General features: G+C 48.4%; 3 pseudogenes; all 3 read right to left on the bottom strand.

Moving 5' to 3' along the window:
- Positions 1 to 776: 776 nt before the first annotated feature.
- On the bottom strand, positions 777 to 1,689 carry LOC109730614 (RNA-binding motif protein, X-linked 2-like; annotated as a pseudogene).
- A 1,379-nt stretch (positions 1,690 to 3,068) lies between these two features.
- LOC105856104 (transcription initiation factor TFIID subunit 8-like) lies at positions 3,069 to 4,126 on the bottom strand (annotated as a pseudogene).
- A 512-nt stretch (positions 4,127 to 4,638) lies between these two features.
- On the bottom strand, positions 4,639 to 6,331 carry LOC105856102 (SNW domain-containing protein 1 pseudogene; annotated as a pseudogene).
- Positions 6,332 to 12,825: the final 6,494 nt, after the last annotated feature.

Raw genomic sequence — 12,825 nt, 5'->3', positions numbered from 1 at the left:
GACATTACATTGTTAATTTGATCTGTCTTTTTTAGCCAGACATTTAAGGCTAAGAATTTCCCCATGAGGAATGTTTTTACTTAATCCCATAGATTTTGACAGCTCATGTTACCTTTGTCATTCAGTTTGAAGAATCTTTTGATGTCGATCTTAAACAATTATTGGGTCATGAATGAAATTAACAGCAGGTTAAGTTTCATGACTTTGTGTAGGTATGTTTCTCATGATTAATTTCTAATTTTATTCCACTGTGGTCTAAGAGGATATAGGATACGATTTCAATTTTTTGCATTTGTTGAAACCTCCTTTGTGCTCTGTGATGTGGTCATTCTTGGAGAATGTCCTATGTGTTGGTGAGAAAAATGTAGTCAGTACTTTTGGAGAAGAATGTTTTGTAAGTGTCTAGTAGTTCCTTTTTTTTTATGTTCTCAGGGACAACAACTTTATTTTAGCATATTATGGGGGTACAAGTGTTAAGGTTACATATATTGCCCATGCGCCCCTCCCCCCTTGAGTAAGAGCTTCAAGCGTGTCCATCCCCTCGACATTGCACATTTTACTCGTTCTGGTTGCATATACCCAACCCCTCCTCCCCCGCCAACGAATTGTGGCTATGAGGCTGTTGAAACTATAGCCCTCTCAATGACTCTAACATTCAAGAGATTAAAAGAATTCAGCCCCCGAGGTTTTATACACAAAAATAGGAACAACATAACTGAATTTGACTGCATTTAAAAACAGTTCACTTACAAATCTACTGAGCAGCTGAACAGGCTTCAGTGCTGCCTGCGGTCCCGGGGATTGGAGGAGTCCCGCTCCGGGGAGTGCCGGGCCATTTTATGCTTGTGGGACCTGTCATGGCTCCTACTTGTATGACTACGCCCTTCAGAACACCTGTTCCAGCCAGAATGTGTGTCTGAGCTTCGCCCTCTGTCCCTATCCCTGTTCTTTTCTTCTCTTGCCTCCCTCCTGCTTGAGGACTTGTGCTCACGTTTGGGTTTCTCCTCTGGCTCCCTCTCCAGGTCCTGGCCTCAGGGGAGGCCGAGTAGCGCTTCCAGCCCTCCTTGGACTCCAGCAAGAACTCCGAGAGAGTTCAGAAGCCACTGTGCAGCTTAGGGTCATCCTTCTCCTTTATTGCCTTGCTTCCGGGTGATGAAGAGGACGGCTGCTCAGCCTCTACTACCCGGTCGGTCTTCTCCTTTTCTTTTTTAATGAGTTTGTCATCTTCAGAGCCCTCAGACAAACTCGGAGAGGGGGTACGAGCCCCACAGCCCTGCTCTTTTTTTTTTTATTTGCAAAGATTTTATTATGAACTTTTATTATGAGCTTTTCAAAGTCACACTTTTAATCTGCCTCTACTACTTTTTCCCTCCAAGAATTCCCCCAAAGCTATAAAAAATAGAAATTTATAAATATACATTGAGAATTATGCAGTTTTTACACAACAATGGGCAGGTCAATGTTTCAAGTTGTCTAACTCTTTCCCAGTGGCTCCCATCCAGAACTGGCAGCAGTGCAACCTCTGAAAGTTCAGCAGCAGAAAAGGCAACCCTTTTCCCAATCCAGTAGCACTAGGGCCTGCAGCAGGTGCTGGTGTGGGGCAATGACGAGGAGTGAGGACCTGCAGAAAACATTCATTGGGATGACCGCTCCCAGAAGCGATGAGAATGGCAGGCTGGGTTCAGCCATGGCTCGAACCTGGGACTGTATTTAAACTCGCCAGGCCAAGAACTGCCAAGGGCTGAATCACAAACTCCGAAGGGTTGGCACAGATTCAGTCTAATGTGGGGAATCCAGTTTTTTCATTATTGTCCCCTCTTTAGTTCCGGGCAAAGGGACAGAGTGTCCCAGAGAACAGTGATGCTAGGGGGACACAGAGCCTGCTGGCAAGCCCCCAAATTTCTCGAGTTTTCAAATTCACCAAGAGAATGGACACTTATGAGATGACTATAATTAAATATGGACCTTAGGGTTCTAACCCAGGGAACAGCGTGTTTATCCAGTGGTAACTTCCAGGTGTTTACAGGCATCTTTCTTCCTTCCAAGATCAAAGGATATTAGCCTGCCCAGCATCTTCCTTCAAAACTTCTTTTCTGGTGTGTTGAGTACATCCATCATGAAGCCATCTTTCCCCAGGACGCAGAGGTTGAGCAGATTCAGATCTGCTTCCTGGAGAACACCTCAGCCTAGACTGCGGGCTTCTCGCAGCCCACTCCCACCGCAAGGTGGGAACGTGGCCTTCCGTCCACACTGGCCTTGCGGCAAACCAGCGAACCTTTTCGGCTTTCAGAAGACAAGGCCAAACCCAGCCCTCAGAATCCCACCGCACCAAATCCTTCTCCTACAGCTTAAAAATCTGTCTCCTTTATCAGTCACAGCATAACACAGCCAACGCCCAGGCTCTTGTCAGAGAGCCCTCTTTTCCCGGGAGGGGCAGGACTTGGAAGTTCCCAAAGCACAGGCTCCACAGAGGGACAACAAATGACTGACCACAGAGGGGACAGAGAGCACTGCCCCACATCAAACGCCGACCAGAGGATCAGCACCACTCTGGCATGTCACTGTCCTCCACATTGATGAGAATGTGATGAGCTCGCAACTCCTGCCAGCCCTGGGTCAAAGCTGTGACGTGTGGCCTCCTGTGGCCAGCGTGTTGAGGGGGCGCAGAGTCACTTCCATCAGCTCAGCAGGGCACTTGGAGCCCAAGCGAGGAGAGAAGTAAGAATGAGGTCCTGACATGATAAATTAGTGTGACAAATTGTGAGTCAACAAAAGGGATCCCGACATCCTGAAACACACCCCGGGCAGGCAGGCAGTGTTCTTGGTATTACAGCAAGCACGGCGGCAAAGAACCCTTCTTTCCTGCCACGTTCCCTGGTCTTCTGGGTTTCAAAGCAATCAAGTCCTATGATGATAAATGAAGTCCCCGGCTGCTGCTACGCCCACGGTACATGCTCACTGATTAAGCAGCCTCATTATTACCATCATCTTTTCCTCAAACCAACCATCCAGTGAAAACAGGTCATCTTAATATAAGGTTTGCTATTAAAATCACGTCCAATCACATCCCCAGCCTTGGCTCAGCCACAAAGAGGTCACTCTCTCTTCTGCCCTGCAGTGGCTTTAACTCCCCAGGGGGGTGGTGTCCGGGCCCGTGGACAAGCCAGGCTTCCTTCTCAGCTCACGAGAGGGACTTCTTCCTGCGGATCTTGGGTTTCTTCACAGGTGGCAGATAGGGGTTATCAATGATGCTCTCTTCCCCGTTGCGGCTTCCCGACAAGGCGGGCTTCTGCTGCAGGACAGAAGTGTTCTCCTTCTCGGCTCCAGAATGGTCCGTACTGATATGAAGAGTGAGGTTCTGTGTGTCTGTCTGCTCTTCCTGCTCCGAGGAATCCGTGTCTTCCATTTGTTGCATCTCCAGCTCAGACGGAAGAAGAGCTGTCAGGTAGGGGATGCTGAAAGGTCTGGCAGCAATCAATGGAAATGTGCTGACGTCATCTTTGAAAAGACTCAGGGTCTCTTCTGTCTTGGCCATGAAACGGGCGAGTGCCCGCTCCACATCATGCCACTGGGATGCAGCCTTCTCCCGCAGTCCCTGGGAGTCCGACACAGGCTCTCGGAAAGTCGGAGTGTTGATGTAGGTGTGGGGATCGGGGAACTCAGGAAAATGGCTGGGGACGTGTGGCGGGTGGGGTCAGTTCTGCCCTGCAGTGAGGGCCTTGGGGGTCACTGGCTGATTGGTCACTGGAGGAGCAGCGATGACCATCCTCTGAGACCGTTTTGCATAAGCTGGGAGAGTGTCCACATTGAAACCCATCTCAACAAGTGTGACCACGACATCCGACAGTGTGGGCTGAGTCCTGCCTGTGTGCTCACAGTGAGACTCGGCACTCCTCCCAATTTCTGAAATGTAGCTCTGCAGCATCTCTGTCAATGTTTCCAGGGATGCTTTTTCGGCGCACTCAAACCCTGCCTCTGTGAGCAAGGAGCTCACAACCACTTGCAGTGTTCTCCTCCGGGCCAGATGGTAGTTATCAGCAGGGTTAGGAGACTGTTTACTTCCTGATCTCGTTCCGGAGCCGCTAGCCCCGGCCGCGGCCGCCGCGTCGGCCATCTTGCTCTGGCGTGGCGTGACAGCCCTTCTCTTAGAAGAACTGGGTGATGTGCCTAGAGAGCTCCGAGTCCTTGGGATGCCGGTAGTTAGATACATGATCCACTCAGATAGTTCGCCCTTTAATTTTTTTTTTTGTCTATAGGGTTTTATTTGAAACAATAGTTGCACCAAGCAAGAGCTTACCTTCCCCAGTCCAAATTAAAACGGCACAATGGGGGGAAAAATGTCATTTGGTAGCACAGTTCCAATATGTGAATATCATCCTCATCATGGTTGGGGTAACTTTATTCATAAGCAGTTGTTTGTACACAAAATATTAACCCCAAACTTGTAGTGTCACATAAAAGGAAGTGGTCTTAATTTTTCATGTGGGGCAGTATGTTCTATAAATGCCAAAAGGTGGGAGAAGGACAAACACAACCCACTCTTTAAAAAAACTAATTCAAAGTAGAATTTTCTATCCCCCTTTCTCCTGTAATAAAAAGTAGTGCTGGGATGTGTCACCCAGATTTGGTTTTTATCCTGACCATTGACAAAGTATTCCCCATATGACTTGCATCATTAGGGTTTTGGATAATAGTTCGTTCACTTTGAAGAGACAGGTGTCTACTCCTTCCTCCTCTTCTTGCCTTTATGCTCATGTTCCTTGGGGCAGCTGCTATCTGAAGGTCTTTTAGAGCCACCATGCTGTTTGGCTTCTTCCAAAAACTTGTCCAAGCCAAAAGGATCTTCCTCAAACTGAACTGGTCCTTCTCTGCCTCTCTGCCTACGGTCTGAACTGGAAAATTCCTTGTCGGGAACAAATCTGTTGGTCTTTATTCTGGCTTCTAGGTCATCACCATACATGTCCTTGTCCAGATTTTTACTGGGCCTATAAATACTCTGGGCCATATCTTTACCACCTCTCCAGGCTTGATCATAAACATTGTAAATTTCATCTTCTCCACCTGCAAATCCACTGTCCATACCCTTGGATTGGTTGAAGAGCCTTTGGTCATACTGAACGTCATTGGAAGTCCGAGGATTGGGCACACCAAGAGCAATGACTTCACTGATATCCCGATTTTCATTTCTCTGAAGTTTCGACCTCTTATCAGGAGCGGCCCTAGAAAGATTCCGGTCATGCTGTCTTCCTTTTCGCCTATCATGCCGGATTTCGTCCCTCTCACGTGCCTCCCCATCCTCTTTTTCCACATGGGTTTTGATCCCAGCTCTCCTCTCCCTGGCTTTCTGGGCCATTTCTCTAAGTTTCTCTTCATGTTTCTCCTTTTCTTTCTGAGCCCTTTTTCTCTCTACTTGGGCACGCATTTCCACAGCTTCACGGGCCTTCCGATCAGCAATGTAGAGAGCTTCAGCCAGTTTGGCAAAATTTTCATTTATGTGCACTGTCTGTAGCCCTCTTCCATCAGCAGCCAGACGTTTATCTAATGGAATTGTATAACCCTTTGCATTTTTCCAGTTAGAAATACAAGGAGGAATCTTCCACTCTTGTTGTTCCTTTACAGTCATCTTTCGGCTAGGAGAATGCATGACAGGTGCAGGAGGAGAAGGTGGTCCCCGGGGGATTTTCTTATTGATCTTGAACCTTGGAGGCTCCATTGGATCTTTCTGCATTTCTACCATGCGAATAACCCTTTGTTTAGCTCCAGAGTTGAAAGCCACTCCTTGCTGCGATGGTGTGTATCGGATATACTGAGCAGGAGCCAGTTTGTCAGCTGCTCGAACTGGCATGGCTGCGGCAACCTTCTGCGATACGGATTTTTCTAAGGTTACCCTTGTTTTTTCTGTTATCTCTTTAATAACTTCTTCGTCGGGTCTTTGCAGGTCTGCATCATCTGCATTCATAACCTCCTTTGGAACCAGGTCAGTGTATTTGCTATAAATGATCTTGTCTTTTGACTGTCCTTGTCGAGCAATTGCATCATACTTAATTTTTCCTTCAGGATCCACCTGAATGGCCAGTGCATTCGACACTTTTTTCTTTCGTCCCATGTCCAGTGGATACTGGGCCACATGGATCTCTGGAAAAGCACCTCCATCTCCCAAATCCTCTAATGACCGAGGTATCCAGCCTTTCCGATAGCCGTATGGGGGAGGTTCTCTTCGGGAGGATACCAGTGAGGTCTGGCGTGACCTCTGAGATCTTGCCTTCTCTTCAGCCTCAAGCTGGTCCTGAGATAGCTGAGTAGGTGCAGGTAAAAAGCTGGTGAGCGACATCTTCCGCCCCATACTGTGAGATGATGTCGCCTTTAGTCAATTCATAAGGAAGCCCTCCCAGGAAGATCCAGGCGCTGTCCTTGTACTCAGAGTGCTAGGACACCTTATCTGGCACCCCAAGCTGGACCTCTCACTCATTCAGCTCACTGATCAGCTTCACCTTAAAGGGTTCACCTTAGCAGGTTCCCGGTCGTCCCAACTGCTCAGCTTCCAGAGGAGGCTGCCTTCTCTCCAGTCTTATATACGGTTCTTGGATCACACGTAGCCAATCACCTATGAGCATGCAAGATTATCCAATTAATGGTGGGATTAGTAGGATCAGCCAATAAGCTTCTCATGAATCCAATCTGCAGTGGATTTTGCCTCAGGGCCCCCAGGAGAGGGCTTTTCCCTATCATTAGGATCAGCCATAAACTTCACAGGTATCCAATCAGTGGATTGTGGATTTTGCCTCAGGGCTCCCAGTTGTGGGGGCTTTTCCCTATCGTAAGAACATCCCACAACTGGCTGGTCAGGGTGGCTCATGCCTGTAATCCTAGCACTCTGGGAGGCCGAGGCCCAGTGGATTGCTTGAGGCCAGGAGTTTGAAACCAGCCTGAGCCAAGAGCAAGACCCTTTCTCTGCTATAAATAGAAAGAAATTAATTGGCTAATTTTTTCTATGTTATTTGGCCAGGCATGGTGGTGCATGCCTGTAGTCCTAGCTACTCGGGAGGCTGAGGCAGAAAGATTGTGAAGTAAAAAAACCAAGGTCCGTTAAGTGGCCTCCTAGGCCGTGTGTGGCGGTGTCAGGGTTGCTTCAGGCTCTTCACTGCCCTTTCTCATCCGTATTGCTGTTTTTTGTACCTGACCTCACAATCTGTTGCCTACTTGAAAATCTCCCCAGAAACCTATCTAATTTAGTCTTTTAAAAGTACTACCTTGCTCAAATATCACTTTCTCAATGAGTTTCACCTGCCTTTATCCCCTCCTAAAATACAGCCTTCTGCTTCTATGCAAACACTCCTGTTCCTCCTTCCGCCTGATGTTACTGGCTACCTAGAGTATCCCTGGCACCTGGACAATGCTCCTCACCTACAATTTCTGATCAAGAAATGGACGTGAAAGGTAGTTTGAACTGAAGGGGCCCTAAGATGTCAAGTGTTTGTGTAAAATGCTAAGATTCCTGAAGCAAAGAAATGGCCCACAGGCAGGGCTGTACTTGCTCCGAGAAACCAGGATTTTAATTATCAGACCTCTTGAATGAGACCGTTAAAGCAAGTGCTACAGCTGCATCCACCCTAGTGCATTTACATAATAGGACTATTGAGGGAAGCTGAGGTGCCAGCTTCAAGCGCTTACAAGCTAGTTACCTCAACTCGGGTGCATGAACTGTTGGAACTGACAGTTCTAGCCTTGTTGGAACTAACACTGATAAAGGAAACGAAAGCAAATCTGGGTGACACATTTCCAACCCCCTGGCTGCTGGGCTCTATGGCTTCTCTTTAGCTTCAGAGGAAATTACATGTTGGAGCTTGAAGTCCTAGAGTAGGGTGGAGTTCTTTGCTGTGAAAATTAAGTATCTGAAGACAGGGTAGACCTGGCAATTTACAGGGTTTGGAAGGAGAGGGACTGCAACCAGGGTGTCTACTCCTGGGTCCTTCCTAGGGTATAAATCTGTCTTAGTTGTTGGGGCTTAGTGACGCTCATTCCTAGTCCCCACCCCTGCCTTGGATAATACACCCAGTAATGGTGGTGTCCCTGGTGTCTTGGCCCCCCACTTTTCTTTGCCCTCATGGCTGTAATCTCCCTGGCTTCTCCCTGGGAATGTCTCATAGGCACCCAGTGAAGCCCAACTTGCAGCCGTAATGAAACAGAACTCGCCTTCCCCTGTTTTTTGGGGTGGGCTTCCCAGTAGTGTGTCCAGCTTCACTAACCAGAAACTTCACTCACCCCTACGCAAGCCTTCACCAAATCGTCACTTTGAATGTCTGCATCTCTTATTTGTTCTAGTTCACTAACATGGCTTCACCTCACCTGGGCTACCTTAGCCACTTCCTGACCAGTTATCCACTACATCTACTTGGAGCCACTCATTACAATCAGAATGACTTAAACCTGGTCAGCCTTTGGCCCCCTATCTCTTCAAAGACGAGCACCCTCCTGTGTATACTAGGTCCTGGAGTGCCTAGCCCCTGCCTGCCTCAAACAGGTAGTCCACTAGGTTGTCCTGCCATGCACCTGCCTTGGGGCTGCTGCACCTATTTCTGGGTCTTCCCACAGATGCCTCTTAAGCTATACTTTCATACTGTTACATTCATTACCAAGACTGAAATCAATCTGTTAGTCTGTCTCCCCCAAACAGAGCAGGGACCACAGTTGTCCAGTGAGCCCCATGTGAAGTTCTGGAAAATCTAAAGCTGATTTTTACATTCTTGAGGAAATGAGCAATATGAGTGTCATTACTTTGCACCTAATTCCAAAGTGTAAACTAGCATGTTCTTAAACATACTGCTTAAAGTAACGTTTCGAACAAGTACTCATCGAGGAAAATGCCAACTGGATCCAACTGGGGCTAGTTTTAAGTAAACCAGCTCTAATTGCTCGAGTTGGGTAACTCAAGGTAGCACTTAATTGGCATCAGGTGTTGGTCTTAACACTCCTTCGAGGAAATGAGTTTAGGGTCAGTTCTGAGTGCTTAGTTATGTAGCAGAAGCAAGCCCTGGGGCATGGTTTCATGAGAGTCATCCTTGTCCTTTGTGCACGCTTTGCCTCTAAACCCTGTTTCTGGCTCCATAAACTGGGAATGAGAGATGTGCAAGGTTTGTGCTCTTGGAAACTTCAGGGAGCAAAAATGGAGCAATGGGGACAATCCTAAGCTTCTAAGTCCTATCAACCTACTTCCGCACTTCGAACCTCATGTCATACTGAGGAAAGGGACTTCCTCTTCCCTGTTCTTTCAACTGCCCTGAGCCCCCAGGAAGGGGGGGGGCCCTATGCCAAGTGTTGATTCTGCAAGTGGTTGCCAGTGGGCATGCTTAGAGGCCTGACCTGTGGTAGGAATTGGTTGCCCACTGCCCCTGAGTCTGCCTGCAATGTTTTGGGTACCCAGTGGGCTTTTCAAATCTTAATTCTCAAATAGTCCCAGCTGGATTGAGTCCCTCTGTAATCAACTATGATGGGGTGGTGGTGAAACCTAGGGAAGCTGCAGGTACCCACCTTTGATCCTGGAAGTCTAAGGTGGGCCCTAGGGCTGCCCTTTCAGAAGGGAAGAGCTGAGGCATCACCCCCAAATCTCTCTATGCTTTAGTCCTTCATGTCTCTATCAGATGACTGGTGTAACACAGACCCTGACCTGCCTACACAGTTACTCAAAAGTGTTCACTGTTGGGTTGTAAATTCTTAGGCCAGAAGTGAATTCTTTATTCAACCCTGGGTGAGCTTGTTCACTGTATCCCTTCTTGGGGCCTGTCTGTAAATGCTTCTATCAACTGAGCAGCAGCCCATCAGGAAGTGGGTTATGCATGAGGTGAACACCTGTAACCAGCAGTAGGTAGCTTACAAATCCCTGCAAGTTATGGAACCTTGGACATAGCTTACTTTCCTACTTGACACCTAAGATGTGCTTCCAAGAACTCACTATAATTAGTAAGGTTTTAAACTAGTCACATAGTTCAGGGAATATACACTAACTCAAGTTACCCTCTTAAAACCATCTTGCGGGTACCTTAAACATGACTTCTCTAAGGACCAAGTTGAGTGTTAACTGGCTGAAGTCAAGCCTTATTTGGGCGATACCAGGCCCTAAGCCTGTGCCCCACACTGCTTGAGATTTGTGTCAAAGGAGTTACACTATTACCTGCTCCTTCTTGCACAAAACTCATGTGAGAATGTAGTTGCTTCTCTTGCCTTTCCCTGATAGGAAGTGTGGTAGGGTGAGGCACAGGTGTGATGGTCCTGGCCTCTCCCCTCTCTCGTCTGTCCCTCCTGTCTGCTTCCCAGAACCCCTTTCTGGAACAATGGCTTGCTTTTGCCTCATGTGAGCACTTCCTGTGAGGCAGGCCCTGGCTTGTGTGCTCTTGGCTCTCATCTTCCACCGGGGGAGGGGACTTTTGAACTTAGACAAGTCTTAACCCAAGTGATGTAACCAGGACTCGTGCTCAAATCTGTCGTCTTCAAAGCCTAGGCTGTTCCTCTTGAGATGGTTGAAAAGAGTGGACTGAAAGTCTGAGTTGTGTTCCCTAAATAGCCAACCTTATTCCAGTAAATGTGGTGGAATCCAGTGGCGCTGTCAGGCAAATTTATGAATGGTGTCAGTTACCCTCCAATTGAAAAGCTCCATCCCTTTGGGCAAATACCCAGACTCCTGCTGAGTCTCTGCCCCTTTTTACTCTTCTCTTAGGCTAGAGAGTGACCAGGCCTTGGCTGGCCTCTCTAGTGGTGTGGTTGGCTGTAAGCTGCTTGGCTCTGAGTGCTGGTGTCTGACCTGTGGCACAGGGGCTTGGCTAGTGTGGTCAGTTGGTGTCATGCGGGATGTCTGGTCTTGGGATCGTGCCAGTGCCTGTTGCTGATACGGAGTTTTCAAGCATGGGTGGCTCTGCTTTCTGCAGTAAGTCCGCTTGTGTAGACCCCACAGCCTGTCTCTGCCCATCCACACACCATGTGAGTGTTCAAGAACGTTCTGCGGGACCAGATCCAGCCTCCTTCCCAGGGGGTACTGCTGCATTCAGAAGTTTAGCTGGCTTCTGCTAACACTTCCCATTGTTGCCCTGACCCCTTAGTTATTAGCCTGTGGCGGCTGCTTCCAAAACCTTTTACCAATAGCCTTTTTAGTCTGCTTTTCTTTGAACACATTGACAAAGGCCCAGCTCCTTTCTAAAACATAGAAAGCAATGCAGATATTTTTGGCAGCAGCTCTTGACCCTTGTTGCCATGGAGAGGTCGCTGACGAGCTGACGCCCATTCTCATGCTTCCCGACCTACCGCTAGATGGGCCTGGTGGGGAACTGCATGTGTGTAGTTCAGCCCTTTCCCCCTTTGGACTCTGGGCTCTCCCTGCTGAGAGCAAATGTTCTGATCTGCTTCCTCCAAGTGGTCATGTTTCCAGGTGGACATCACCCAACCCACCAGCAGGGATCTGGAGTTGTCCAGGTCTGTGTGCCTGGGAAGAAGTGTATTACTCAGCTAGAACTGCTTGCCAGAAAGGACCACAAACCCAGTGGCTTAAACTTTGATTCTAGAGCTCAGGAAACCTCGACCAAGAGGTGAGCAGGGTCGGCACCTTCTGAGGGCTGGCGGAGAATGTTCCAGGCCCCTCTCCTGGCTTCTGTGGGCTTATTGGCAATCCTTGGTGCATCCCAGCTTTGTAAGATCTCCACTCTGATCTGCCTGCATCTTCATGTGGTCTCTCCATGGGCTTGTCTTCATTTCCCCTCTTTAACAAGGACACGAGTCTTAACTAGATCAAGACTTACCTTTCTAGTTTCATCTCATCTTAATGGCATCTGCAACAACCCTATTTCCAAATGAGGTCACACTGAGACTTAGTACTTCAACACGATCTGGGAGAAGAAATTCCGCCCCATCAGCATCTGAGGCAGGGCTTGCCTAAGACATCTTCCCTCCCCTCGACCACAGGCCCAATCCCCAGCCTCTGGGGCCCCTTGAAGGAAGTAAAGGCAGTTGAGTTTTCTTTGTCCACCTTGCTGGTGACAGTGGCACCTTTACCCCACAAAAGCATCGTCATCCATTCTGAGGCAACTGCCCTTGGGAAAACTGCAAACCAGTGTACAGTCTGAGATCAGGTGCCTCTGCTACACTTGCCTGGCCAAAGGGTCACTGAAGTGACAAGCACTTATGCTCCAGCCCAGGTCCTGGCTTCTGTCCTAAAATGTTCAAATGCAGTGGCTTCAAATGTCTGCATTTAAAATATGCCACCAGAGCACTTCCTGTTCAAGAGTTACTCGGTGTCTGCCCCTGCCCCTTGAGTGCTGTGGACCAATTCACTTAGCTTGCTTGGTGTGGCCATATGGCTGCACTTGGAAGCAGAGGTACCCTGAGCTAGGTGGGAGCCGCAAGCTGACCAGGGACTGATGCTGTCTCAGTGCAGATGCTGACCGCACCCCATCCCCCACCCGTGGGCTTCAGTTTCTACCCATGGCATTGTTGGGATTGGAATAGGCCTTTATACTCAGACAAGTCATGTGTTATGAGGTTTTCTCATCAATAGATCAAAGGGAGATTCCAAAGGGGAGGTGGAGGACGAATAAGCTGAGACCTGAATGCTGAAGTCAAGTAGCATCACTATGTACACTTGGGAACATCGGGCAACTGGCAGGGATTTTTAAATGAGGTGTTTATTATGTATGTCCATCCTCGAGTTACGTTTGGCTCAGCTGCTGCTACTTGGAGTTGGTACCATGGTTGTGTACTGTTGGGAGATGCTGCAGTTTGCCCATGGTGGAGGCTTATAGATGTGTGGGACAGGGAACGATAGACCCTCAGGCAGGCTTGTCC

The sequence above is a fragment of the Microcebus murinus genome, chromosome 3, assembly GCF_040939455.1.
Source record: "Microcebus murinus isolate Inina chromosome 3, M.murinus_Inina_mat1.0, whole genome shotgun sequence".
Taxonomy (NCBI): domain Eukaryota; kingdom Metazoa; phylum Chordata; class Mammalia; order Primates; family Cheirogaleidae; genus Microcebus; species Microcebus murinus.
The sequence above is the reverse complement of the archived record's forward strand: the minus strand, read 5'-3'. Positions and strand labels throughout refer to the sequence as shown.